Here is a 26,966-nt window from a genome sequence, read left to right as displayed (position 1 = left end):
GAGGGAGAATTAAAACATGCTCATCAACAATATAATCATCAACATACCTATCAACAACATAATCATGAATAGCACAATCATCAACAGCATAATCCATTTGAGGTATGTTTACCTCCACTTCCCTAAATATTTTTTGAGTGATGGAAGATGAAAATGGTCTACCTGGCTCAAAGGTGTTGCTCATACCTGCCTGGTCCTCAAAATATTTATCAAGATCTATCTCTTCAAGTGCAAGAGTAGGGACATTTGAAGGTGGGAAAGTAGGTGGCACAATGAGCACAAGACTCTGGTTCCCATCTCCTAGGTCAATGGCACTAACATCATTTGGAATCTGAACAGTTTGAAATGGTAATTCTGAATCTTGAGACTGTTCCTAAGTGAGTGGAGTAGCCATCTATTCCATCTGATTAGACAAGTTTAGAATTGACGCTCTAGTCTCTTGCATGAATTGAATGTTCTGCATGGCCATCTTCCTCAATAACTCCTCCAATGTAGGCTCAAAAGTAGAAGGTTGAGGAGCTATTTGGGTAGGAGCATCATGTTGCTGACTCTAGTATTGCTAGACTAGTGTAGGAGGCATGCAAGAATTCTGGAATGGTGGTTCTTGATATTGATATTGTTGTTGTGGAGTACCATACCATCCCAGATTAGGATCATTCCATCCAAGATCATTGCTATAACCATACTGATCAAAATAATGTTGAGCAAGGAACAATTCATCCAAGAACAGTCGCTTAAAATCTTCCCATAAATCGATAGATCCTAGAGTAAGACCATAAAGCCCATCCCTTGCTGCTCCTTGTAATGAGTGTGGAAATGCCCTTAAGAACATGTGATCATTCGAGACATGTGGAGGTTTCATTATAGATCAAATAAGATGGAAGTCCTCCAAATGTTTATGTGAGCATTCACCTGCAAAACAATGAAACTTAGGTAGCAAATGTATTCGTCTAGAGGTGAAAACGCAATGATCATCATCCCTATTTGATTTAACCGGCTCCCAATGAGCACTCTCACGAATGGGAGGATGAGTCATATTGTTCTCAACATAGAAATCAACATGAGAACCATAATCAGAGTAACATGCAGAAGGAGAATCATAATTATAGGCACAAGCAGAAGAAGCAGTATGCTAATAATTAAAATAGATAGACATGGTGAAAGAAGGGGGAAAGGAAGAATGTAATAAAAATATGCAACTAAAACTATCTAAATGCAACACACATTACAGCACTCACAAAATAGTATAGAACATTCACAACACAAGACAAAACACAACACACATTAACACAAAAAAAGACCTAAGACCGAACCGTTGGTCCCTGGCAACGGCACCAAAATTTGATCGAGGTCAATTTGATGTGAAATAAGAATGCAGTATAGACTAGGAAGTGACTCCTAGGTCGTCTCTCAAGGACCAAATGTGGTTCGAGACTTAGGTCAAACACGTAGTGGGGGGAGGGTTGAACAAGGCCAAACGGTCTCTAACAATGAAGCATGTTAGAGACTGAACAGCGTAAATGTAAAACTAAACGGTAATTTACTAAATGTAGAAATAATAAACGTGTAGAATGCATAAACGAAATTGTAGCTGAATTGAAATGCAACAAATGAACTTGAACATAAAACGCAAATCCAGAAACTCAAAATGAATACGAAAACAGAAATTGAAAACTAGCATGAAGAGTAAAATTGCAGAAATGCAGCAAAACAGTTGAAAACTAAATGAACAGTAAAAACGCAACAGCAAAGAGGAAGGAACAGAATTGAAAATGAAAAGTGGATGCAGCAAAGATTCCAATTCTTAAATTGCACTGGAAACAGGATTCAATACATGGAAATGAAAAGGAAACAAAACCTAAACCTCCCCAAAGGGGGAGGAGGAAGAAGAAGCTCCCAAGAACAGAAAACGTGAGTGGCCGTTGGGAGATTCTTGAGAAATCTGCTTTTAGGGATTTTATATAACCCAAAAGACCAAAATGTCATCCTAATGGGGTTGTCGTACAAAATTACCTAAAATGGGACCCAAAGTCCTAAGGTTTGACAAAATGACCTTCTAAAACGAAATTAAACTACACTATTGACATGGCCACCCTCTTGAAGTCCCAGAATATGCTTCCAACACTGCTGTTGAGTTTCTCTCGTCACCTGATCTGACCGTTCCGTCATGAAAGGCTTAGACCGTTTGGTTCACTTCCACAGACCGTTCGGTTTGTAGTGCTCAAGAACTATTATGGTGCAATCTTCACAAGACCGTTCGGTCATTCATTCTCCCACCGTTCGGCCTTAAGTTATTCGGTTCAGCAGCTCTGTAAGTTCGCTCTGACAATTTGGTGAAAAACTGCTCAGACCGTTCGGTTAACTTCTACAGACCGTTCGGTCAAGTCTTCAATAGACCGTTCGATCAAGTCTTCAATAGACCTTTCGGTTTTGACCTACTCAAACTATTCGGTTCTGTACAATATGTTCAGACCCCTTTCTCAACCTTCTAACAGTGACTCTCCTGAAAATAGTAATTTAAATAATTAAGACCAAATAATTCAAATTTATTAAAATAAGAATTATTCTTGAAATTAAGCCCAAATAGTGAAAATGCAACAATAATTGAGAATTAAGCATAATTCACTAACAAAATATGGTGCGAAAAGATAAGTGTTTAATGAAAATTGGTGACTCATCCTCAAGATCACCAATCTTCTTTAGCACATATAAGGGCATCAAATTGATTCTAGCCCCTAAATCAATTAGAGCTTTCTCTACACCACAATCCTCAATAGTGCAAGGAATAATAAAACTTCTCGGATCTTTGACTTTAGGAGGACGTGTCTTCTGCAAAATCGCACTACAATTTCCCTATACTTCAATTGTTCCCTCATCTAAATATTTCTTCTTTTTGAGGGACTTCTTCAAAAAATTTCTATATGTAGGGATTTGGTGCAATGCCTCAGTCAATGGAATAGTAATCCCCAATTTCTTGAACAATTCCTTAAAACACCCTAATTGTCTCTCTTTTTCCTTTCTAGAGTAATCTTTAGGGTAAGGAAGAGATTTCTCAATTTTTCTCTCTTTTCTCTTAGCCTCTTCTTCTTCTTTTCTTTCTCCCTTTTCTTTCCTCTCAACCTCACTTTTTCTCTCTTCACTTTCTTCTTCTTCTTCACTCAACACATCTTTTTCTTCTCTCTCTATTTTTCTCTCTTCCAACCTCTCACTACTTATGCTGATAATAGCATTACATTCCTCTTTAGGGTTAACTTCAGTATTAGCCCCAAACTACTTTTCAGATTTCTCCTCCAACTTTTTAGCCAATTGGCCAACCTGTATCTCTAAATTCCTTATAGTGAAGGTTGTTGTTGTCATTGTTGTTGTTGTGGTCTATTGAATTGCCCAGCTTGCCTTTGACCCATACTTGGGTGAGGATTCCATCCTTGGTTGTAATTACTTGGACGAAATTGATTACCTTGACCCATAAAATTGACTTCCTCTTGGGTAACTTCCGGCATAGCACATTAACCATTAATATGATCTCCACCACACAACTCACGAAGTTGCTGTGAACTTGAGAAACGTTTTGCAACTCCCTTGGCAATTAAGAAATTTTCTTCATCAAAGTTTCCAGTTGTTGAGTCATAATCTTGTTCATAAAAGAACCATTTGAAATTTTGGAAACCTAAAAAGCCAATACTTTGCCTTAATCGATTTTATTTCGTTTCTGAATCGATTAAATTGCAACCAGTCTTAGATTTGTGAAAGCAGAGAGACACTGATTTAGGTTTAATTGATTAAGTTACTAACATAATCGGTTAAAGTTCGTGAAAACATATTTTCAAAAAATTTCATCACAATCAAGCATAGATCAATCACACAGAACAATATGAATATTACAGATCAAGAATGATGCATGATTGACATAATTAAGATATAGTTACCACTTTTAGTACTTAAGAAGTAAGTGATTTGTCCTTTGAACCTTCCTTGAGTACTTTTGTGCCACCAAACATGTCTATATACCTGCAAAATCATCATAAGATTTTGAAGAAGGTACCCAGTTGAATTTGGGTCCTTTTGAGTTAGTAACAGTGAATGGTTTCGTGGGAATCCATTGAAATTTTCCCTTTGAAACACCAATCTTTTTGTACTAACAAGACTTGGAAATATGTCCAATAGTATTGCAGTAAAAACAAGTAATAGAAGGTTTACTAAGTTCAGAAAACTTCTTAGCATTAATTTTATTGCTTTTACTGGTGTATCCTATGCCTTGCTTGTTGATTACTCTCATTTGAGATCCTAAAACAACTTCTAAATTTGATCTCCCTAGAGTAAATTTTGACAGTGTGCTTGTTAAGTAGTTAATCTTCTCTAAATAGGCAAGACAATCTTTTACAATAACTTTAGCTTCAAAATTAGCAATCTGAACAGATTGTAAAGTAGCATTAAGATCATTTTTCAGTCTAGTATTAACAAGGTTATTAATTCTATATTCATAATCTTTTCTTTCATTGTTTAATCGATTAACCTTGTACTGCAGCTTCATTGCCTCTACATGAAGTTCTTGAAAAGCATCCAGCAGCTGATAATATTTGTCTTCAATATGTTCATCATTGAAGCTATTGCCACTGCTTTTAGAACTTGCTGATCTAGCCATAAGACACAGATTAGTCTCCTCTTCTAAGATTTGATTGTCTTCATCAACGGAATTACCTCCAGAGTCACAATCTTCCCATGCAATGTAGGTTTTTCTTTGCTTGTTTTTCCTCATGTGCTGATTGAATTTGTCATTTGTTTTCTACTTTTGCTTTAGGGTAGGACATTTAGGTTTAATGTGGTCTTCTTTACCACACTCATAGCAGATAGGAGGAGTAACTTTGCCTCTTCTTTTGCTTCCTTTTGCATTACCTACAAAATCAGATACATTATTTCTAGATTTCATAAATTTTATAAATTTATTTACCCTCATATTGAGAACTTCTTTTTTTGGTACTTTAGCATCTGAATATACATCTGTATCATTGCTTCTTGAAACTTTCTTGCTGGAAATCTTGAGGGAAATTGAGTGCTTTTGTTCAGTTTCTTCATCCTCCCTCAATCTTCCAAGTTCCAAGGCATGTTCCCTAAGTTTACCAAACAGTGTTGCTATGTTCATGGATGTCAAATCCCTTGATTCAAAAATGGCAGTCACCTTCGGTTGTCAGCTTCTATTCAAACTCTTCAAGATCTTAATATTAATCTCATTCTAATTTTGTAGGCTCATAGGGTACATTTATCACGGCATCCCAAATACCTTTATCTATTGATTCTAAGAAAAATCTCATTCTAATTTTCCAAAAAGGATAGTTTTCTCTTGCAAACAGAGGGGGTCTGTTTGTGGAAGCACTTCACCAAAGGTTTCAGAAATAGAGGCCATCAAGATCAAAATAATCGATTACACAAAAAATCTAATCGATTACTTTAGAAAGACAAACACCAAGATTTTTATACTGTGTGGCCTCAATGCCTACATCTAGTCCCTTTCAATCACCCTGAGATTGAAAGTCCCTTCACTGTAAAGATTGAGTTATACATGAAGACTTACAGAGACCCTCTCTCAATGTAATCTCTTCTTCAACTCTAAATCTAATATAGAAGAATATAACAGAGAAAGAACAATAATCTTTCTGCAGAAACCCTTTGAGACACTTCTCAAAGAAACTAGAACCTCACCTTCTCTTCTTGGCCACTGGCTACAGGGAAACCATAACCCTTAGATTGAAAAATCAACTATATTGATCTTAGTTTGAACACCTCAGAGTGTGGATGATGATCAGCCAATGAAACACACAGCAATTCCTTCAAGAATTCTTTGAATCTGCCAAACTAACGCTTCTTGATTCTTGGAGAATGAGCACACTTGCAATTTCTTTTTTCAACTCACTTTGTCAAATATTAAAGTTCAAATGTACAAAAGTTATCAATGTAGAGTGTTATGCGCCAATATATAGTTTTCTCAAGTATGATGCATATTAATCGAATACAATATTAATGTAATCAGTTAAGCAATTAACACTACTATACCAAAATTACATTAGAATAGATTTAACAAATTACGCATTTAATGTAATCGATTAAACAATTATCATAAGTCAAAACAATTCAAAATATGATTCTTATGTTAGTTAAGACTTATCATAAAAACAATTTTCAGTGTGCACGAGATGTAACTGATTAAGAAAACCGTGTAATCGGTTCAACATATATAACACTTAAGCAATTTTGAAAACATTTTCATTTGAAAACTCATTACTGCACTCAGCAATCAGGTGTAAGCAAAGACACAAGTTTTACTGATGTAATCGGTTAAAACTTGCAATTTGCCATAGTTAAAGCATTTGCTGGTATATGCTGAATCTAACTGATTACATAAACACTATAATCGATTATTGATAGGTTGTCGTTGAAGCTATCAAATTAATACTACTTTTTAAGGCAACTTCAGTATTGCGAAGTAGTATTCAAGAAAGTAGATAGGGTTATAGTAACCCTAAGTCGTCTCCCAACGAATACAAAATTACTTTTCAATATTTGAACCTTATGAATGCAATGCAATGCTCAAGAATAAAAGTGAGAAACTATGCTAATAGAATTAATGTTTGAAGAATGTTTGAAGAACAAAGAGGAAAGTTAGAAACAATTATGATGAAATAGGCTAATTCCACTGCTTTTCCAAGATAGATTCATCATCGGTTATCCACAGATCATTGTTCAATTGATTATTGCTCAAGTTTCAAATTAATTAAAGTACATTCTTAATTAATTTGAGGGAGATCATGCAGTTAACCAAAGTAGATTCTCAATCAAATGCAAGACCTTTCTAGATTATTCTCAATGAATTAAACCAAAGTACATTCTAAATCAAATTCTATTGTGTTTAATCATGTCTATTCTTAAATCTCCTAACCCAATTAAAAGTTAATTAATCAAAGTAAATTCTCAATTAATTATAGTTGAAATTATTACCACCAATCAAAATACATTCTCAATTGATAGCAAAAACTCGTTTAATCATATGAAAGTTCCTAAATTTAATCAAAGTAGATTCTCAACCAAACCTAGAAACCCTTGAACTCATATGATTAATATGCATGTAGATTCAAACACCTTATGATGCAAAAATCATTGCTTTTAATATAATTGAGAGATGAAAGACATAGAAAGAGAGCAACTCAAATCAATAATGAAAAGAAATATTTGCATTAATTCAACTTAACCTCAGAATCCATAATAAAATTACATTGGAATAGCCCTAGAAGATTAGCCCTCCATGGATGGAGTAGAATACATGAAATAAAAGTGAGAGGAGTGGATGAATGAGTTATGATTTTTGCCTCCCTTGGGTTTCTTTATAGAGGCTTGATTGGGTTTGGACTCTGAATCTTCTATTGATAAATTCTTTTATCTTATATCTAATATCTTCCAAATATTCATTAAATTCAATCAATTTTTGAGAATATTTGATGTTGATAGGGGGAGCAATATGAATGTTGAACCCAATATCTAATGATTTGGTTTTTGATGATGACAACACATTGACTCTAAAAACACACATATGCTATACTGACACAACAAAAATCTATATTTATGTTTGATACATGTGTTGTTTTACAAGTGGTTCAATATGTGTAATACATATGTTATCATGTTGATTAGTTTGCATACTATTGTGTTCATAATTGTGTATATCTTTTGTATGCATGTTAAATTTTTTGATGAGATCAAACTTCAAGCACAAAGCAATTATGTATGATACAATCGATTACATTGATGTTGTAATCAATTGAACCCATAAGATAGCTTATGTTTTTGAATTGTGCCAAAACAACATGTTTTGAGTCGATTACATTAAGTGTTGAATCGATTAAAACTCGTGTCTTTGCAAACATCTTTTTGATATATGCTGTGATGAGTTTTGAAGAGAAAAAGTTTTCAAAATGTGCTTAAGTGGTTAGCTTAATCGATTACACTGTGTATGTATTCAATTAAGTCTATTATGTTTTGAAAATTGTCTTAAAGCTAAGTCATAACTGTTTTAATGGTTAGATTTTTTAATCTGTTGACTGGCATTTATTGCAAATCCATTACATTAACTGTGCATTGATCGAGGTCGTACCCGAATCAAATTAATATGCAATTAAGTGCAGTATAATACTAGGAAGTGACTCCTAGCTCGTCTCTCAAGGACCAACTTACTTGGTTAAAGGTTCAGACACAAAATGGGGGGGTTTTTTGAAGATTTATGCCAACTAAAATTAACTGAATAAGAAATGCAGATTAAATAGTGATCAAAAACAGGTTGGTAACTAGTTCAATTGCAATGCTTCCAATCACATATTAACAACAATTATCCACTCCTCTCACCCTTAATCCAACACGAATTAACCAACTAAGCGAACATAAACACAATTTTCATAAAAGCGAATTAAGCAAACGCACTACACACATTCAATCAATTTAACGCTACCATAGATTAAGCATTTGTGACTCTAATCAACTAAGCGAAGATTAAACACAATTTAGGAAACTAGGTGTCTACTTAATTGCAAGCTAAAATTAGATAAAACATTGTGCAAGGCAAGAACAGTAAAATTCCAATTAATAGTCCAGAAATCTCAAGGAATTATTGCAATATCCATAATTACCAACCAAACAGAATTAAACTTTCATTAAACGAAATTAGATACAACAAAACATAGTACAATAAATAAAAACGAAATTGCAACAGTAAAAACGAAACTACTACAGTAAATACGAACATACAGAAAATAGTAAATACACAAAACAGTACATAATTACAACAATACGTAAAACGAAAATACAAAAAATAGTAAATACAAAAAACAGTAAATATAGAAAACAGTAAAATAGAAGTAGAAACAAAATTGTATAAACATAATTGCAGAACCAGAATTGTAGAAAATCTGAATCATAATACATAAATTGCATAAACAGAAAATAAAATACAAAATACAAAATACAAAATACAAAATACATAATACATAATACAGAAAATAAATTACAGCAAAAATTAAATTATAGCAGCAAAATTTTAATTATAGCAGAAATAAAAAATAAAAACAGGACTGGAAACACATCAATCTATTATTCATCAATCAAAGATCTTAAATTACAAGAGAAAGGAAAAGAAATTTGAACCAGAATTGAAGTTGAAAAAGAATCCTACTAAAGCTCCTACATGATGCCCCTCAAGGTGGAAGAAGATGAAGAACTCCCTACTCTCTACATTTTTCATGTAAGAACGAGGGAAGAAGAAGGAGAGATCCCCTTTCTAAATCTGTTTTTTGGTCTTAAAGATCCAAAATTCCAATTATGCCCTTTCTATTTTGGCCTAATTACTAATTTGTCCCAAATTACATTGAAATGGAATTCAAAGGTAAATTACAATATAAGTTATGTGGCATCTCTCTTTAAGTCCCAAAATAAAATTCCAAAATTGCCCTGAAAATAATAATAGGAATAATTATGCTCAAATAATTCAAATTAATTAAAATATGAATTATTGGTTAAATTAAGCCCAAATAGCAAAATTAAGAGAATAATGGACAATTAAGCATAAATGCAAAATAAGATATGGTGCATAAAGATAAGTAAATAGGAGAAAATAATGCCTCGTCAAATTTCCCCAAACTTAGTCTTTTGCACTCCTTGGCAAAATCAATAAGCAAATCAAGGAATGATTCAGAAGACATCAAGAGAGTAACACAACTTTAGGGAACAAAACAGAAAGACATACACGTAAGCAAACAAACGAAGAAACAAAATTACATAATCCTCAATGAATCTTGGAAAATGAAAAGGAGTAGACAACATCTAGCACACAAATAATCAGAGAAAGCAAATAGTCATGGAAATCATCCAAGCAATTCAAAACATGACAAAATAATCAATCAGTTCAAGAGGTGAATCAAAAGCAACAGAACCTCACAAATGCACTATCATTGTTTCTCTCAAGTATCTGGATAAAGAATTTCAACTCAATGCACTCAAGAAAGCAAGCAACAAATAGACTTGGCAAGCCTTTGATAACAATACTCAAAACATATGCATGTTCAAATCAAAAGGTCTTTTCATGGTTGTAATGAGGCCAAGGACAAGGAAGGATAACATATGAATCAGAAGCTATTAACCAAAACAAATAGAGGAGCAATAGGGAACAAGTGAAAGCACAATCAAATCACACCCAAAACCTCTAATTCAATCCTCTTCTTCACTCCACTACTAGTCAAAAAAATTTATTTTTCTAATTATTTTGTATTTTTCTTTGTTTTCTTGTCTTGTATCTTTTCTTCTATTTTTTTTTTAGAGACAAGATACCTAACATAAGACAACATATGTACAAAAAAAAACAAAATGAGGAAGAACTTAACTAATTCATAAGAATCCCCAAGAAGACCACACTTGTTCCAAAAACAATTCCAAAGCTCCACAATTCCCTAAGGTTAAAGTATTCCTGGTTTTTCACTTAAGGTTAATTGATGAGCTTGAAAGAACAGGGAAAAGCATAGGCTCAATAGGGGTTATCAAAGGATTAAAACAAGGTAGTCTTATTTAGCTAGAAAGTCTCCATAACAAAATTGCCTTTATCACTTCCAAACATGCATATAAATCAAGAATCATCAAAAAGAGTCAAGCTAAGGCATATGTGCAAGCAATTAAGAGATATATCACACAAGAAAGAACAAATAGTGGCTCAAATTCTCATACAGGGTATTTCTGTCACAATCAATTCAACCTCTCAAACATCATAATCATCTTTCCAATAAGAGAAAAACAAGGATTTCAACCCAATCAGTATCAATCAAGTGAAGGGGAAAATGCAACAACTTAAACAAAGTCCAGAAATCAAGAGAAACATGTAAAATTGTACACCAGACACAATAAAAACAACCTAGAAAAGGAAACCTAAACAAATAAAAATCTCCCCCAATAGACCATAGTTAAACTACACAATGTCCTCAATCTGTCACAAATATAATATCATATCAATCAATACAATCAAAAGATCATAGGCAATTGCAATAAAAGTGGGGAAGGAAGGAGAAGGGAAAAGAAAAATTCCCTGAGTCAGGGTGGAAGATGCCAAACTTGATTTAGTAGAGAAGTGTCTTCCACAACTGGATCAGGAGAAGAAGTTCTCAAGAACTGCTTCATCTGCCAAATCTGATCAAGCAAGTAAATTTCTTCCACAACTAGATCTAAGAAGGAAGGATTATTGATGAGCGAGTTCAACTGGTGGCTATTGATCTTCAAACTTTTGTGTATGTGAGAACCTTCGTCAACTGTAGGTGTTTGTTGGTCACTCTTGTTTATTGGAGCTTTTTCTCTCTTCCTCTAAGATCACAGCTTTCTGTAAAAGATATGAAAATGTTAGAATCACAAAAGTTCTTATAGAAATCAAATTCGTGTCAATTTATAGAATAACATATCTTAGACGCAATTTAATTGACTAAGCTACTAAAGCAATTGAATATAACAATTCTGTTATAACAGTTAGCAGCAAACACGGCAATTAATTGAATGTGCAACTAATGCAGTCGACTATAATTTAATGCTTGGTCAACACAATTAAAAATATGATCGTTAGACAGTTATGTCAAGCATTAACAAAATTTCAAAACACTAACAGACTTAATCGAATACAGCACGCATGCAATCGACTAAGTAACAATGTTAAGCATAGTTTTGAAAAACTTTCTCTTTGAAAAAATCTCACAACACACTTGAAAATAGTTTGTGCAAAGACATGAGTTTTAATTGATTCATCCCACAATGAAATCGACTTAAAACTGTTATTTTGCCACACATTTAAAGTTAAACATAAGTGTTTGTGGTTTTCCTTTTCAACATCATATGTCATGCATTCACATATAAAAATACATATGTAACACAATGATATTCAATGAACAACACAATCATGATCTCATATATGCTTAAATAGATTTAACACATTGATCAAAAATATATAACATGTAAATGTAGAACATGTAACACATAATATACATGTATTATTAATTATGTGTTGTCATCATCAAAAACACAGATATCACTGAGATTGTAGGTTAAGCTGAACCTTTGCTCCCCTTTTCAACAATCTCAATAATCTCCCCCTTTTTTATGATGCACAACCATGATTAATAATCAACCATGTTGCACAAATCAATACCCCGATTATCAATCAATTACCAATCATCATAATTCTCCCCATTTGGACATTAGCAAAAAAGGTAAGCATACATTAATTGATACACAGATAATCAGTCACATAGAGATGCATCAGATATATCAAAAACATATTCGACTTAACACATAATAAAATCGATTAAAAATCGAGAACCTTAATTTTCACATAAAACATTCACTCAAACAGGCATACAACAAACATGCATTTAACAATCAATCATACAAATGCTTATGATGCATGAATGCGTGAAAAAGTTGTTCCAGTTACCACATTCAGTGACTCAAGAACTTGTGATTTGTTCCATTTATAGTTCATCCTTGAGCACTATTTTTGCTTCAGCAGTAGCTACTTTCCTGCAAAACAATTGAACGATTTTGACGTTGGTACGCATTTGAACTTAGGTCTTGTCTTGCCAGTTGTAGGAGGCAGTTCCTTAGGAATCCATTTGAATTTTTCCTTTGGAACTCCAACCTTCCTATAGTAGCAATTTCTAACATTATGGCCAATAGTATTGCAGTAAAAACAAGCGTTTGTAATAGGCTTACTGATATCAATAAACTTCTTTGAATTAATCTTATTACTCTTTGCTTTGTAGCCAATACCGTGCCTATTAATTTCTCTTCCAGATGATCTTAACACAGCATCTAAATTTTCTTTACCTTGTGTAAATTTAGCTAACGTGTTGGTTAAGTAATCAATTTTCTCAAGATGTACTGGACAGTTATCACATTCTTTTTCAACAATTTGTATTTCGGTCTTAACTGTCTTTGCAAATTTTAAAGCATTTTCAAGTTCTTTTTCAATCTTTTCATTATCCTCTACTAGATTATCAATTCTATATTCATAGTCTCTTCTCTCAGAAGATAATCGATTTACCTTATACTAGAGTCGCATGGCTTTTGCATGTATCTCCTGAAATGCATCCACAAGCATGTAGTACTAGGATTTTTCTTAAAGTACTCTCTTGTGTTTTTTCACTCAAATTCTCTTTAGTGCTTGGAAAAGAACTCTAGTAGCTTAAGCAAAGAGTGAACAAGAAATGTGAAAAATGTTATGAGATCTAAATCTTGACTCAAAAAGTAAAAAAAAAAAAGAAAGAAATACACAACTTTATACAAAACTTCAAGAAATTTTTAAAAGACACCAAAACAAAAAAAATTTGAAAATAAGAGGCTTAACAAAGAGTGTTAAATGAGACAATGCGGAGACTCTAAAAAAAGACTGAATATAAATTAAGAGATGAACAATCCTAAGAAATAGTGCAAAATAATAAATTGTGTTGAACTCTACAATTCTTATTTTCTTTACTCTTGGATCCTTACTTTTCTTTAATATAAATTTGTTTCTTTTTCAAATGGATCCACAATTTTTTTTTATTTGGTAGTTCAACTTACAAACAAAGAAAACTAAAGAGATTGTCCTTCAAACATCAAGACTCATGCAATATCAAAGTAAATAGTTAACTAGAACTACAATTAATAGATAAACATAAAAAACACAAATAATTTCCACAAATAAAATGTAAAAATACATTAATTAAAAGAAGAACACAAAAAATACAAAAAATTTAAAACTCAATGGAATTGGATAAAATATTGGGTTGTTTTTAATATAAGAAAAAATAAGATAAAAGAGGATATTCAAATCGGAACCTTGCTCTAATATAAGATGATATGATCTTAACTAGGAAAGAGTATGATCTTTTCTATATTTGAATACAACAAAAAAAAATCAGAGAATAACGAAAAAATAAGACGAAAATGGAGACGCCAACATCTAGCAGATTCATAATTCAAGTGAAGATTTACCACAAAGATGTTGATTTTTTATAAGAGTTAGAGTTCTAATCCAAAAACCAAGAGAATCGTCTCTCAAAAATGCAAATGCATTTATTATGACTCCAAAAATATTTACATTAGTTTTTGGTACCTCTATATATAGGCACATAAGTTTAAGAAATCCAAAAGCCCAAAACACATAAAAATAACAAAAAAATGAAAATTACAGATGTAGAAATTTTACCTAGCGAGGCTCGCTCTCCCAACAAACTCAAATTGGCTTACCCACAGAATTTAATAAAATTACAAATTATTTAATTTCCTAAATTATTCTTCAATTGAGCTCATGATCTTCATGTTCTTTAAATTTCCTCCTTCATGGAATATTGTAAGATTCAAGGAGACTGTTTGGACCTTGTCCTAGATCCTTTGAATTGAAAAAGTTTTTCTTCAAGTTCTTTTCTTATATGTTTCAAAAGATAGTCCTCTATCAGGATAGACCTTCCCCATTTCTATGGGAAAGAAGATATTGAAGCATACTTAGATTGGGAAATGAAAATAGAACAAGTTTTTCTATATCATCAAGTGAGTGAAGAAAGAAAGGTCTCCCTAACAACCATAAGCTTTAAAGGGCATGCCATGTATTAGTGGACTTCCCTAGTGAGAGAAAGAAGACTCTTCAATTCCCATCAAGTCCAATATTAGAATGACTTGAAAGGTGCCATAAGGAGAAGGCGCATACCATCCTACTATTATAGGGAGCTTATGGATAAACTCTAAAGGCTTCAACAAAGAACCGTGAATGTGGAAGAGTACAAACAAAAGATGTAGCTTTACATGATAAGGGTGGGAATTAAGGAAGAGGAAGATAACATCATTTCCAAATTGCTTATTGACTCAATCTTGACATTAGAGATATAGTGGAATTGTTGTCTTACCAAGATCTCATTGATTTACTCCAAATTTGCATTAAAGTAGAGCAACAACATTTGAGAAAAGGTTTGAATGTTGCCCACTCAAGCTCTTATGTCAAGAAAGACTTTAAAAAGGGAAAAAAAACAAGTGATAAAGGAAGAACCCTCTAGGAATCTAGGAAAAGTGTTGGAGGATCATTTGGAGGAAGCCACATTGAATCTTTGACTAGAGCCATAGCTAGGAGAATTGAAGAGGAAGAAGGACTTCAAAGAACTCTAATCTTGTGGAGAATAGTTTATTAGTTTATCTTCCATTCTTTAAGCTTTGTAAATATGTAAATAACTCTTTTCTTTAAGCCTTGTATTTAGGCCAAGCATACATTTCATTTGGGCTTGTATTTCACCATTTCTTTCAACAACCTCTTATTTAATCGATTATGTAAATTCCAAAATCGATTAAAATAGAAAGCATCATGAAAAAGGTGTAGTTTGCTGATTTAATCGATTATGAAATTTAAATAATCGATTAAAACACAAAGTTTTCATCAAAAGCTAAACTGTTGGTGTTCTAACTTGATTCTTGAGCTTATATGTGAACTAAGTAGTTCTTTGGGCTTTCTTGGACCTCAAGTAACCCTTGGATCCTTTCTTATAGGCTAAGGTACCTTGAAAGATACATGCATCCTCACTCTTTAAGAAGTTTGCACTTTCTTTCACTTTGGTTAACTCCTTCATTCTATATATAAAAATTCTTCTAACATTGTAGTTGTCCCCTTCTATGTTCACTAGGCTTGTTGTCTTATTAACTTCTCCTAACCTTTTTCTTTATCCTTGGTCCAACCTCCTTCAACACACACATCCAACGCACTTCCTAAGCTTCATTTTCTTCATCTTTACATGCTTTTGCGTCCAACACATCATCTCCATGGAGTCTTCTTCAACTTGTGTGAAGAAGGTTTCCATCATTTATAATGGAGGACCATCTAGGGGAAGGCACATTGGACCTTTGACTAGAGTGATGGAAAAAATAATGGAAAAGGAAGAAGGACTTTAAAGAACTCTACTCTTATGGAGAATAGGTTATTAGCTTATCTTCCTTTCTCTTAAGCTTTGTAAATATGTAAATAAGTATTTTCTTTAGGCCTTGTATTTGGACCAAGCTTACATTTCATTTCGTTCAGGAGGATAGTTAGTGTAATTACAGGAAAACATTAGAAGGTGGGGTTGAATAGTGTTATGGAAAAACTTTTTGCAAATGGGCATTTAACAACCTTGGTGACAATTAAATGATCTACACAGGTTGTTAGACGCTTGATTTATAAGGTATTGTTTAAAACACAACGTTCAGAGATAGAGTGTTTTTCAAGCATTTAGTAAAATTACTACAACGTTTAAGAAAGACATCTCTTAAGGAAAATAACATCTAACAACAATAACGTTTATCAATAGTTAACTTAGTAAGCAACCACATTGTTTATAAGTAAGGCGTTTTGTAAAGCTAAAACAATAAACACATAATTATTTTATACTAGTTCACTCAATTGAGTTACGTTCAGTTCTCTTTTAAGACCTCTTAGAGGGTTCCACCATAATCTTCACAAGATTACAACTGAGTATTAGCACCACTTTTAGTTACATTAGTCAATCATGGTAACACTTGTTACGTTAAGTAGAACTTAGTATTAGCACTACTCTTGGTTACACTAGTCAACCTGTTAACACTTGTTACGTTGACTAGAAGTGAGTTTATTCGCTCTTGGTTTCCGCAAGACAATTGTCTAGTACGATTTTAACTCAACTGAGCTAACCAACAAATGTTTGAATTCTCTTCAAAATGTATAATCAATCAGATTGTTTACAAGTCTTAGATGATAACTCTCATAGAGAGGATGGGTTTACAATACAACTCAATCTAATGCACCTTGTAGGATTTTCTCTCTTCTTACAGATGTAAGCTTTTGACTCTATAAAACATGGGAGTGTATTCTAAGAGTTTTTTTCTTGCACGAGTGTAAGTTTTGCTTTTTATTATTCATCTACTTATCCTTCTTGATCTTCTTTCCAAGGGGTCTTCAATTTATAGGCTTCATGGGAAAAGATTCGTTAGAATATTCTTGTCTCCAATCCTCATATCTTTGTAGCCTTCTTGTAGGTAGCAGCCATAGGTTGAAGTCAACGTGTCAGAGTAGGCATGCATTTTCCAGTACTTTAACCAAAGTAGGTTGTACGAACTTTTCATCACGACTTTTGATGGAGAGAACATTCCATGAATGTCTGTTTTGTTTATAACGTCCACTTCTGACTTCTTCAAGATGGAATAGGTGAATACATGTAATGGGAATCTACACAAAGTAGAGTATAAATGCATGTTGACAAATATGTCCTTTCTCTTATTTACTTTTGTTGTTTGAAAGGTTGTGCATCTAATGTTTTGCATTGCGTGTTCAAAACAAATTTGTCAATTTTTCTATACATGTAAATAGTTTATGTTGTTAAAACAAGATCGTCTAAGAGAAAGATTAGGATCATCTATGACATCTCTGGTTTTGAAGTTTAACAATTAAAACTTAAACGAAACAATCTTAGGTCATCAAATATACAAAAGAGTATAAACACAAAAATAAATTACAATGATTGTGAAGAAGCACTATAGGAACACAAAGTCTAGATTAAAAAGTTATGTCTAAAGCTACATAAGATATTAAATAAGATGAAACAACATAGCAGCATAACAGAAGTTCAAAAAGTAGAGTTAAAACATATAACAAGTACAAGAAACATTCAATTGAAATTGACAAAACACTAAGCGCAACAACGTATAATATCTAAAGAATCCTATATACAAAACATAAGAATTCACTCTTGAGAAGAATACAAAAAGAGTCATGTAACTAAACATCACTATAGGAAGTAAGAAAGGTTGCTAACGGAAATGCTAAGATCGTTACTGACTTCACACATCTTATGGACTAACGAACAACACTAACAAAAGATGGTCGACAAAGTATCATTCTTCCGAAATCCACAAAAATTCTCAACATCGCTAAACATCACTAGGTGATGATCAAACAAATTCTCAACATGTCTTGATAGATAAAAGTGTCGAAAAGATCTTTTTGAAAAATATGCCAAAAATTTTAAACATAATCGAAAAACTCATACCGAATGAGAGTCTTGTTGAACACATTCGTGATATACCTAGCTAAACAAGGTAGACAAACTCTTACTATAAAATGATGTATTTGGCAAACGCACTAAAAGAACAAACCTTGTCCCAAAAACACATAATAAAAGATGTCTTACTAAATGCACTATTTAACTCAATGAGTATCTACTAAATAAAGTGTCATTAGGAGAAGCCTCTCATAAGCTAGACGATACCATGTGTCAAACAATCTATTTCATCCAACGAAGAAGTCTTCATCAACTGCTTGGTATCTTAGTGAAAACCTTAAACGATCAAATCCTACCTAAACGGTAGGAAACGTAAAAAGCACTTTGCTGTTCTGAACAGAAATTAAATGCCATTAAATGCTCAAGATTTAAAAACAACAAAATTGATAATAGAAAGGACATATTTGATGCATGTATATCTACTTTACTTTGTGCAAATTGTTTATTACAAGTGTCCACATGCTTTATCAAATACAAGTCAGAAATCGACGTTACAAACAAGAAGAAATTTGTGGAATGATCTTCTCATTAAAACTCGAGCCAAAGACATTGTACGATTTGCTTTTGATAAAGTATTAAAAAAGTAAGTAAGCTCTGACAAGTAGACATCAACCTATGACAGCTACCTATGACAAAAGCTACAAAGAGCCTAATCTCTAGGACAAGCATCATCTAACGGCTACATTGTCAAAAGGCTTATGAATAGAAGATCTTTAAAGAAGAATAGAGAGAGGATGAGCACTTAAAGAATGACATGAAAAATCATCCTAATGAAAAGATCAAGAATTTTATTAAAGTTATTCAAAATCAATTCCTCTTTATAAGAGAGAGAGAGAGAAGCTTCAAAGAAAGAAAAGAAACACTCTCAAACTTCATTGATATATAAACTTACTATGGTAAGAAGAGAGATGAGAGAAAAACTCTATAAGTCTATTAGATTGAATTGTATAACACACATATCCCCTCTAAGAGAGTTATTGTCTAAGGACTTATAATCAATCTTTTGATTGTAAATTTTGAAGAAAATTAAAACACTTTTAACTTTGAGGAGTTAAATGGTAGTTAGACAGGTGTGCCTAGTGGAAACCAAGAATGGGTGAAACTCTGATGTTTAACCTGGTAGACTTAAACGATAGCTAGACGGAATTGTCTAGTGGAAATCAAAAGTGAGTTAAACTCAACTAGACAAATGTATCTAGAGGATAATGGAAGTGTCTAGGGATATTAGGAGTGGTGAAGAATATTGCACAACCAGGAGTAGGTGAAACTCAGTTAGGGTCACGGTAACAGGGTTACTAGGTTGACTACGAAAACAATGAGTGGTTAAACTCAACTAGATAATTGTATTTGGGGGATACCAAGACTGTCTAAGGATACCATAAATGGTGAAGAATATTGCACAACTAGGAGTGGGTGAAACTCAATTAGGGTCACAATAACGGGGTTACAAAGTTGACTACGACATCAGTATTGGGTTATACTCAACTAAACAGTGTATACAGAAGATACCGGGAATGTCTAGGGATATCAGGAGTGGTGAATAATACTACGCATCCAGGAGTGGGTGATACTTGTTACTAGTCATAGTAACGGAGGTTACTAATTTTGACAAGAAAAAGCAAGAGTGGTAAGAATACTCACTTATAGAAACAATATTCAACCCCTCTTCTAGTGTTTCACATTACTTCATATGCACTTTTGAAAAGATATCAATTATTGATTCATAAAAATCTCATCATTAGATGAAAATATCGTTTTGTATCAATATATCGTTTAGCCTTCAAAAGGCATTTATTAACAACTCATCATATAGTGATCTTTTTTTAGTACGAGAGCATGTTTAGGAAAGTTTTATTCAACATATTATTTTTGGTGTTATTTATAGCTTTAACGTGTTTACCAAAAACATCATGCAACACATTGTTTCATTATTTAGTAAAATACAGTAGGAGTGTTTTAAGCAAAGATATCACGTAGCATATTGATGCATTTTCCAAAATATCGTCTAATGGTATGTCTATTGTTATAATAGCATGTTTACTAAAATATCATATAATAACGCGTTTATTAAGATATCATGTAGTAACCATTTCATAATAAATCATCGTTCAGTAATAGGACGTCTACTATTAATGGGATCGTTTTGTTCTAGCATATTTACCAAAACTTTTCTTTGTTTATTCATATGTCATAACGTTTATTTCATACCATGTCTTTCATTCAACGCTATTATTTTCACAAAGATAACACTTAGTCAAATACTCATTTTATTTATCGTTGTTTGTTAAACTTCAAAACATAAAGGTATTAGACGGTCATGTCTTATAGACGATCTTGTCTTAACACTTAGTACTCTTTTATCCTCATTCTTCATGTTATCCCTCGGCCACTCCTGGTACCTAGTTGGATTGTTGGTCTAATAGAAAGGAAATTTGGGGTTTTCGTTCTCATAATAAAAGTGAGAACGCCCCTTGTCAATAACCACTACTTTTTAAACATCATTCTTAAATTTCTTGAATTACTAGAAATAAGAACCCAACAAGGATGTCCTCGTTTGACTCACCAATGAAAGCCAAGGACGTGTTCTATAGAAATGTAAAAAACATTAGGTTGTAAGGTCTAACCCCAATGATTTACATACAAGTCAAAATGCTTGCACTCAACCCCAACTGTTTAGGTGTAGTTGGGTAATAGCCACATTCAAAATGCATAGCATCCTCATTGTGAACTCGATAAAGGGTAAAAGGACATGTAGCTGAATGAAAAAGACTATTTATACATAAAGGAACTCTTTGGGATGATCTTTTTGCCCATGGTAGACATAATACATTACATTTATTCTTTCATAGGTCAATATGCCTTCAAACTTCCCCCTCAAAGGACTTACTACTAACACCCACCTAAACTTTAACATATACATCTTCACCTTTGAGTCTATCCACTCGGCCACCTCATCTGTAGGTTCCTTTCTCATCTTAATGATCACATAAGGACTTACTACAACTCATCTCTATAATATCCCAAACATACACATCGAAACTACTAGATCATGACATATTTGATGTTATATGGAAGTTAGATCACTGGTTACTCTCGAGACAAATATCGACACCAGAAGAAGAAATGTTATAAGAACCCAAATAAACTATATGATCTCGCTATTTAGATTTATTTTCATCACCCTTCACCTCCCACCTCTGCAATCTCAACGTTTATATCCATTAAGATTTGACGGTCAAGGAGTCGTGACTATTGGACTCTTCTAGGTTTGACACTCATCAATCAACCCTCTTCGTCAACTGCATTTCTTGAGACTTGGGGGCTAGTATACTTACAGGTCTACAAATCCAAAGAAATACAAATTTGGTTTGCAAATAGGACGAGACTCGAAGACCGAGAATAAAATACCGACATCTTCAAAACCAATGCGAATCCTGTTATCTATCATTTGTGAAAGCTCTTTGTAATTCTTTGATATATAACATGTTAAATTCTAAGATGTTACTGTATTATACCATCCAGGTACATTTCGTCCATGGCGACACATGACTGTTGACAATATTTTTGATCTCCAGAAACGAAACAAAAAACTTGTTGATGGATCGGCAAGTGTACCGAATCGCACTTGTAATATAAAATGGTAAGACCAAGTATCGTATTCCAAAGTACTCTCGGCACTAAACAGTCGTGTGATAAATTAATTAATTAAGACTTAAAATAAACGAGTTCATTGGTTTGCGATGCAAAAACATAAAATAAAATATGAATGCAAATTGATCAATAATGGACTAACACAAAGATGAACGGATGTTTTTTAATATGAGATGAATATGTTGTTGGGGTTAGATTTCACCAGGTTCCCTCTCATGTATATAAGAATTCCTCTTTATGCATTAATGTTAACGTCACTCACTAAAGTACTTAGAACCCAATCCCTTGGCGCAATAAGCCTTCCTTAATACCTAGTTCCGTAACAATTAATGAATAAAGCATATATGATTAAGAATCAATTCAAATACATGAGAGTTCACAAGGTTACATCATTCCCCAACAACAAATAGAGTTTAGTTTCCCATAGACATGGAGAAACTAGATGTACAATGGAAAAGCATGAGATAGTAAAACCCTAAGAGTAGAAGAGGAAGCTTTTTTCCGCCTCCAGATCCGCCTTCAAAGAGTAAAAGAGTGTGTTGTTGTGTTGCTCTAGCCAAAGATCCCAAACCTAGAGCGCCTGGGTCCTTTAAATAAAGTTGGAAGAGAGTAGAAACAGGGCCCGGTCCAAAAGAGTCGAAACAGAGCAAAAATTGGACCTAATCCACGACGCACGCTGCTCGGGCTCCCCTTTTTGGGCGCCCAAGCTTAACGGTTGACTTTTCTGGTTGACTTTTCTGCACTCTGATTGACTTTTCTGCATTCCAACTATTTGGAACTTTAAGTCTTCCTTCAAATCATTCCAATAGCCTACAAAATCAAGGGAATTTGGTGATAAAATCATCAAGTATAACCTCAACTCTCTTATTCACAAAACTAAAGCAAAAACATGAGTCAAACAAGTTTCTAAGTCAAAAAGGGTGCATTTAGCATCAAAATTACCTCACAGATAATGGTATTTTAAACCGTTATCAGAACCCCAAACTTAGAACTTTGTTTGTACTCAAGCAAAACAAATTGTAACTTAGCTTTTCAGAACAATTACTACAATGACTTTACCTTTTTCAAAAACTTTTTCTTCCAGGACAAGAGATCACTTTTATCAACTCAGCATAAAGATGTTAGTCAAGATGTGCAAATGTCTTAATTCAATTAAAATTAATGTGATGCTCATATGTTTCAACAAATGCTATTCTTAAGAATGATCAATCAACCAAGCAGAGATGCAATCAGAAATTCAGAGAACTACTCTTCACCAAAGAAATGTTTCACTCTAGCATTCAAAAGTGTATCACTCAAGCACTCAAAAGTGTATCACTCAAGCACTCAAAAATGTATCACTCAACTCACAAGTGTATAGTGAGGTGTTGGTGTTTCTTTCACTCTACTATCACAATGTCACACAAATTAATTTTGCCTTTCATTTAACCAAAATCAAACATACTCAAAAACAGGTTTTCATCACAAGGGTTTTTCTTTGCTTGTAACTTGGCTGGGCTAAGAAGAAACATGGTTTTTCAGGAACGCAAAATCCTTGAGTTAAGAGAGATATTTATGAATTTAACAATTACACACATGTTCTCTGTTCAAGAAGATCTTTCCCAACATTTTTCCCTTGTAGTGAGATTTTCTTTCTTTTCTTTTCATTTTTCTTTTCTTTTGATTTTTCTTTTCCTTTTCGCTCACCGCTTATTTTTCTAGCAACCCCAAACTTGAACCGTTATCAATACCTCACAAATATTCTCAACTCAACTCAAGGTAAAGAATTTAAAACAGGGTTTTCAAAACATGCTTAAGGTTAAAGGTTCAAAGGATGGAACAAATTGTTCTCTTTTTATTTGGAAAAATTCATGAGTAGGCTAAAAAAATTAAGGGATAACAAAAGATGACCTTGAAAATATGAAACCTGCAAACAAGTAGTTCAATCACAGAAAATTTGGGCAAAATCATTCATGCTTCCAACGTAATAACAATTATTCACAACAACTCTAAAGCCTAAAACTCACACAGGTAAACCCTCAAGTCTCAGAAAAACATCCTGCTCAGTATCTCAATTAAATTTTACCTCAAGCACCTGTTTCATACTTTTTGAGTCATCACCTGTATATCATAACATCATGCATCATCTTAACATCAATCAATACACTAGAATATCATAAAGCAATACTTATCATAAAACACAGCACAATTGAACCAAAGAAGTGAAATTCATTCAAGCAAAGTACAATATGAAGTAAATAAATAAAAGAAAAAAAAATAACAGAAACAAAATACAGTCAATCAAAACAAATAAAACAAAAGCAGAAAAATAAAATAAAAATTTGTAAAACATTGGGTTGCCTCCCAGCAAGCGCTTCTTTAACGTCACTAGCTTGATACCATCATCATCATCATAGCATCCATCAGTAGATGCTGTCAGTAACATACATCAGTTGATGTCTAATCATTTAGCATCCATCAAAAGATGCTAATATTTCTTATCATCATTGGTATCCCTCAGTAGACACCAATCTTTCTCATCTTTATCGGCATCCATCAGTAGATGTCTAATCACCTAACATCATTAGTAGATGTCTAGTTACCGTCCTCTTCCATAACAGCATCCATTAGTAGATGTTGTCATTCATCATCTTCATCATAGCAACATCCATCAGTAGATGTTATAGAACCATCCATCAGTAGATGTTATCATTATTGCGATCAAAAGCAGCATTTAACCTAAAAAAAACTCAAACACAAAAAAAATAAAAAATAAAATAAAATATAGAAAAAATAAAAAGATAAAGATAAAAAAAATAAAAAAGATAAAAAGATAAAAATAAAAAGATAAAAAGATAAAAAGATTAAAGATAAAAAATAAAAAGATAAAAATAAAAAGATAAAAATAAAAAAATAAAAAAATAAAAAAAATAAAAAGATAAAAAAAAAAGATAAAGATAAAAAATTAAAAAAAATTAAAAATAAAAAAAATAAAAAATAAAAAGATAAAAAGACAAAAAGATAAAAGATAAAAAGATAAAAAGATGAAAATATAGAAAGATAAAAAATAAAAGATAAAAAGATAACAAAAAATTGAAAAGATAAAAAGATAAAAAAAATTGAAAAGATAAAAAGATAAAAAAAAATAAAAAGATGAAAAGTTGAAAAGATAGAAAGATAAAAAGATGAAAAGATAGAAAGATAAAAAGATAACAAAAAATTGAAAAGATAAAAAGATGAAAAAAAAAATTGAAAAGATAAAAAGATACAAAGATAAAAAAAATAAAAAGATAAAAAGGATAAAAATATGAAAAGATAAAATATAGAAATATAGAAAGATGAAAAGATAGAAAAATAAAAGATAAAAAGATAAAAAAAATTGAAAAGATAAAAAGATAAAAAACATTTGAAAAGATAAAAAAATAAAAAAATAAAAAGATAAAAAGGATAAAAAGATTACAAGATGAAAAGATGAAAAGATAATAAAAAATAAAAAAATAAAAAATAAAAAATAAAAAATAGAAAGATAAAAAGAAATGGCTTGACCCACTACAATTGCTCTATGCCTCAATTGTTCCCTTTTCTGGATATTTTTTTTCTTTTTGTTGAATTTTTTTAGGAATTTAATATAACCAGGAACTTGTTGCAATGCCTCAATCCTAGAAATTTTAGCCTCTAATTTCTTGAAGATTTCCATGAAGAGCTCTTCTATTTCCTTCCTATGATAATTCTTTGTATAAGGAAGGGGTTTTTCATATGATTCTTTCTTTTTTTCTCTCATCCTCCTTCTCTCCCTTTTTCTTTTCTTCCCTCTCTTTTTCCTTTTTGGAACACTCCTTATTGTACATAAGATTTTTCTCAATTTTTTTCTTTTTTCTCTCAACCTTTTCTTTTTCTTTTCTCTCTTTATCTTTCTCTTTTTCACTCAAACTTTCTTTTTCTTTTCTCTCTATTTTTCTCTCATCTTCTTCCTCTCTTTTTTTCTTTTCTTCACTTTCTTCTTCTATTTCTTTTATCTCACTCTCTTCTTCTTCTTTCTCTTCATCTTTCTCTTTTTCGCTCAAACTTTCTTTTATTTTTCTCTCATCTAAAAACTTGTCACTCTCAATGATAACGGCGTTGCATTCCTCTTTAGGGCTAACTTCCATATTGCCCCCAAGATCGTCCAACTTCTGAATTATGTGATCAAGCTATCCTTGTGAATGCTGCTTGATTTCTTTTATGATGAGAATCAGACATCTGCATTATCTGTTGAAGTCTGTCATCCATGTTAGCCCATCTTTCTGATACAAAGGGTTGTTGTTGTCGTTGTTGTTGTGGTTCTCTATAAAATTGTCCGGTAGCATACCCAAATTGACTTTGATCCATGCTTGAGTGAGGTTCCTACCAGTGGTTGAAATTGCCTTGGTGGAATTGAGTGCCCATATAATTAATTTCTTGTCCGAATTGCATCCTGCAGACATTAGACACAAAACCCTAGAAAATATTGTTAGCACAAAAACAAAAATAAAAATAAAAATAAAAGATATGAAAATAAAATAAAATAAAATAAAATAAAGTAAAATAGAATAAAGCCAAAATTAATTAAGAATCACACAAATAGAAAAGTTTAAACCGTGAGTCCCCGGCAACGGTGCCAAAAACTTCTTGACAATATTTTTGATCTCTAGAAACGAAACCAAAAACTTGTTGATGGATCGACAAGTGTACCGAATCGCACCAGTAATATAAAATGGTAAGACCAAGTATCGTATCCTAGAGGACTCTCGGCACTAAATAATTGTGTGATAAATTAATTAATTAAGACTTAAAATAAACGAGATCATTGGTTTGCGATGCAAAAACATAAAATAAAATATGAATGCAAATTGATCAATAGTGGACTAACACAGAGATGAACCGATGTTGTTTAATATGAGATGAATACGTTATTGGGGTTAGATTTCACCAGGTTCCCTCTCATGTATATAAGAATTCCTCTTTATGCATTAATGTTAACGTCACTCACTAAAGTACTTAGATCCCAATCCCTTGGTGCAATAAGTCTGCCTTAATTCCTAGTTCGTGCAATTCCTTGCGTTCCTAGAAATTTAAGTCTGAAGATCAAGAGCTTAAGACGACCAAGTACTCATACCCTCATCCCTAAGAAATATTACCCTTGGGAGAATTCAACAAGAACCTGAATTGTAAGGAACCTCCCGGCACTCATTCAATTCATAAATCATGCAACTAAATGAGTTA

This window comes from Vigna angularis, chromosome 3 (genome assembly GCF_016808095.1).
Source record: "Vigna angularis cultivar LongXiaoDou No.4 chromosome 3, ASM1680809v1, whole genome shotgun sequence".
NCBI classification, from domain to species: domain Eukaryota; kingdom Viridiplantae; phylum Streptophyta; class Magnoliopsida; order Fabales; family Fabaceae; genus Vigna; species Vigna angularis.
The sequence above is the reverse complement of the archived record's forward strand: the minus strand, read 5'-3'. Positions refer to the sequence as shown.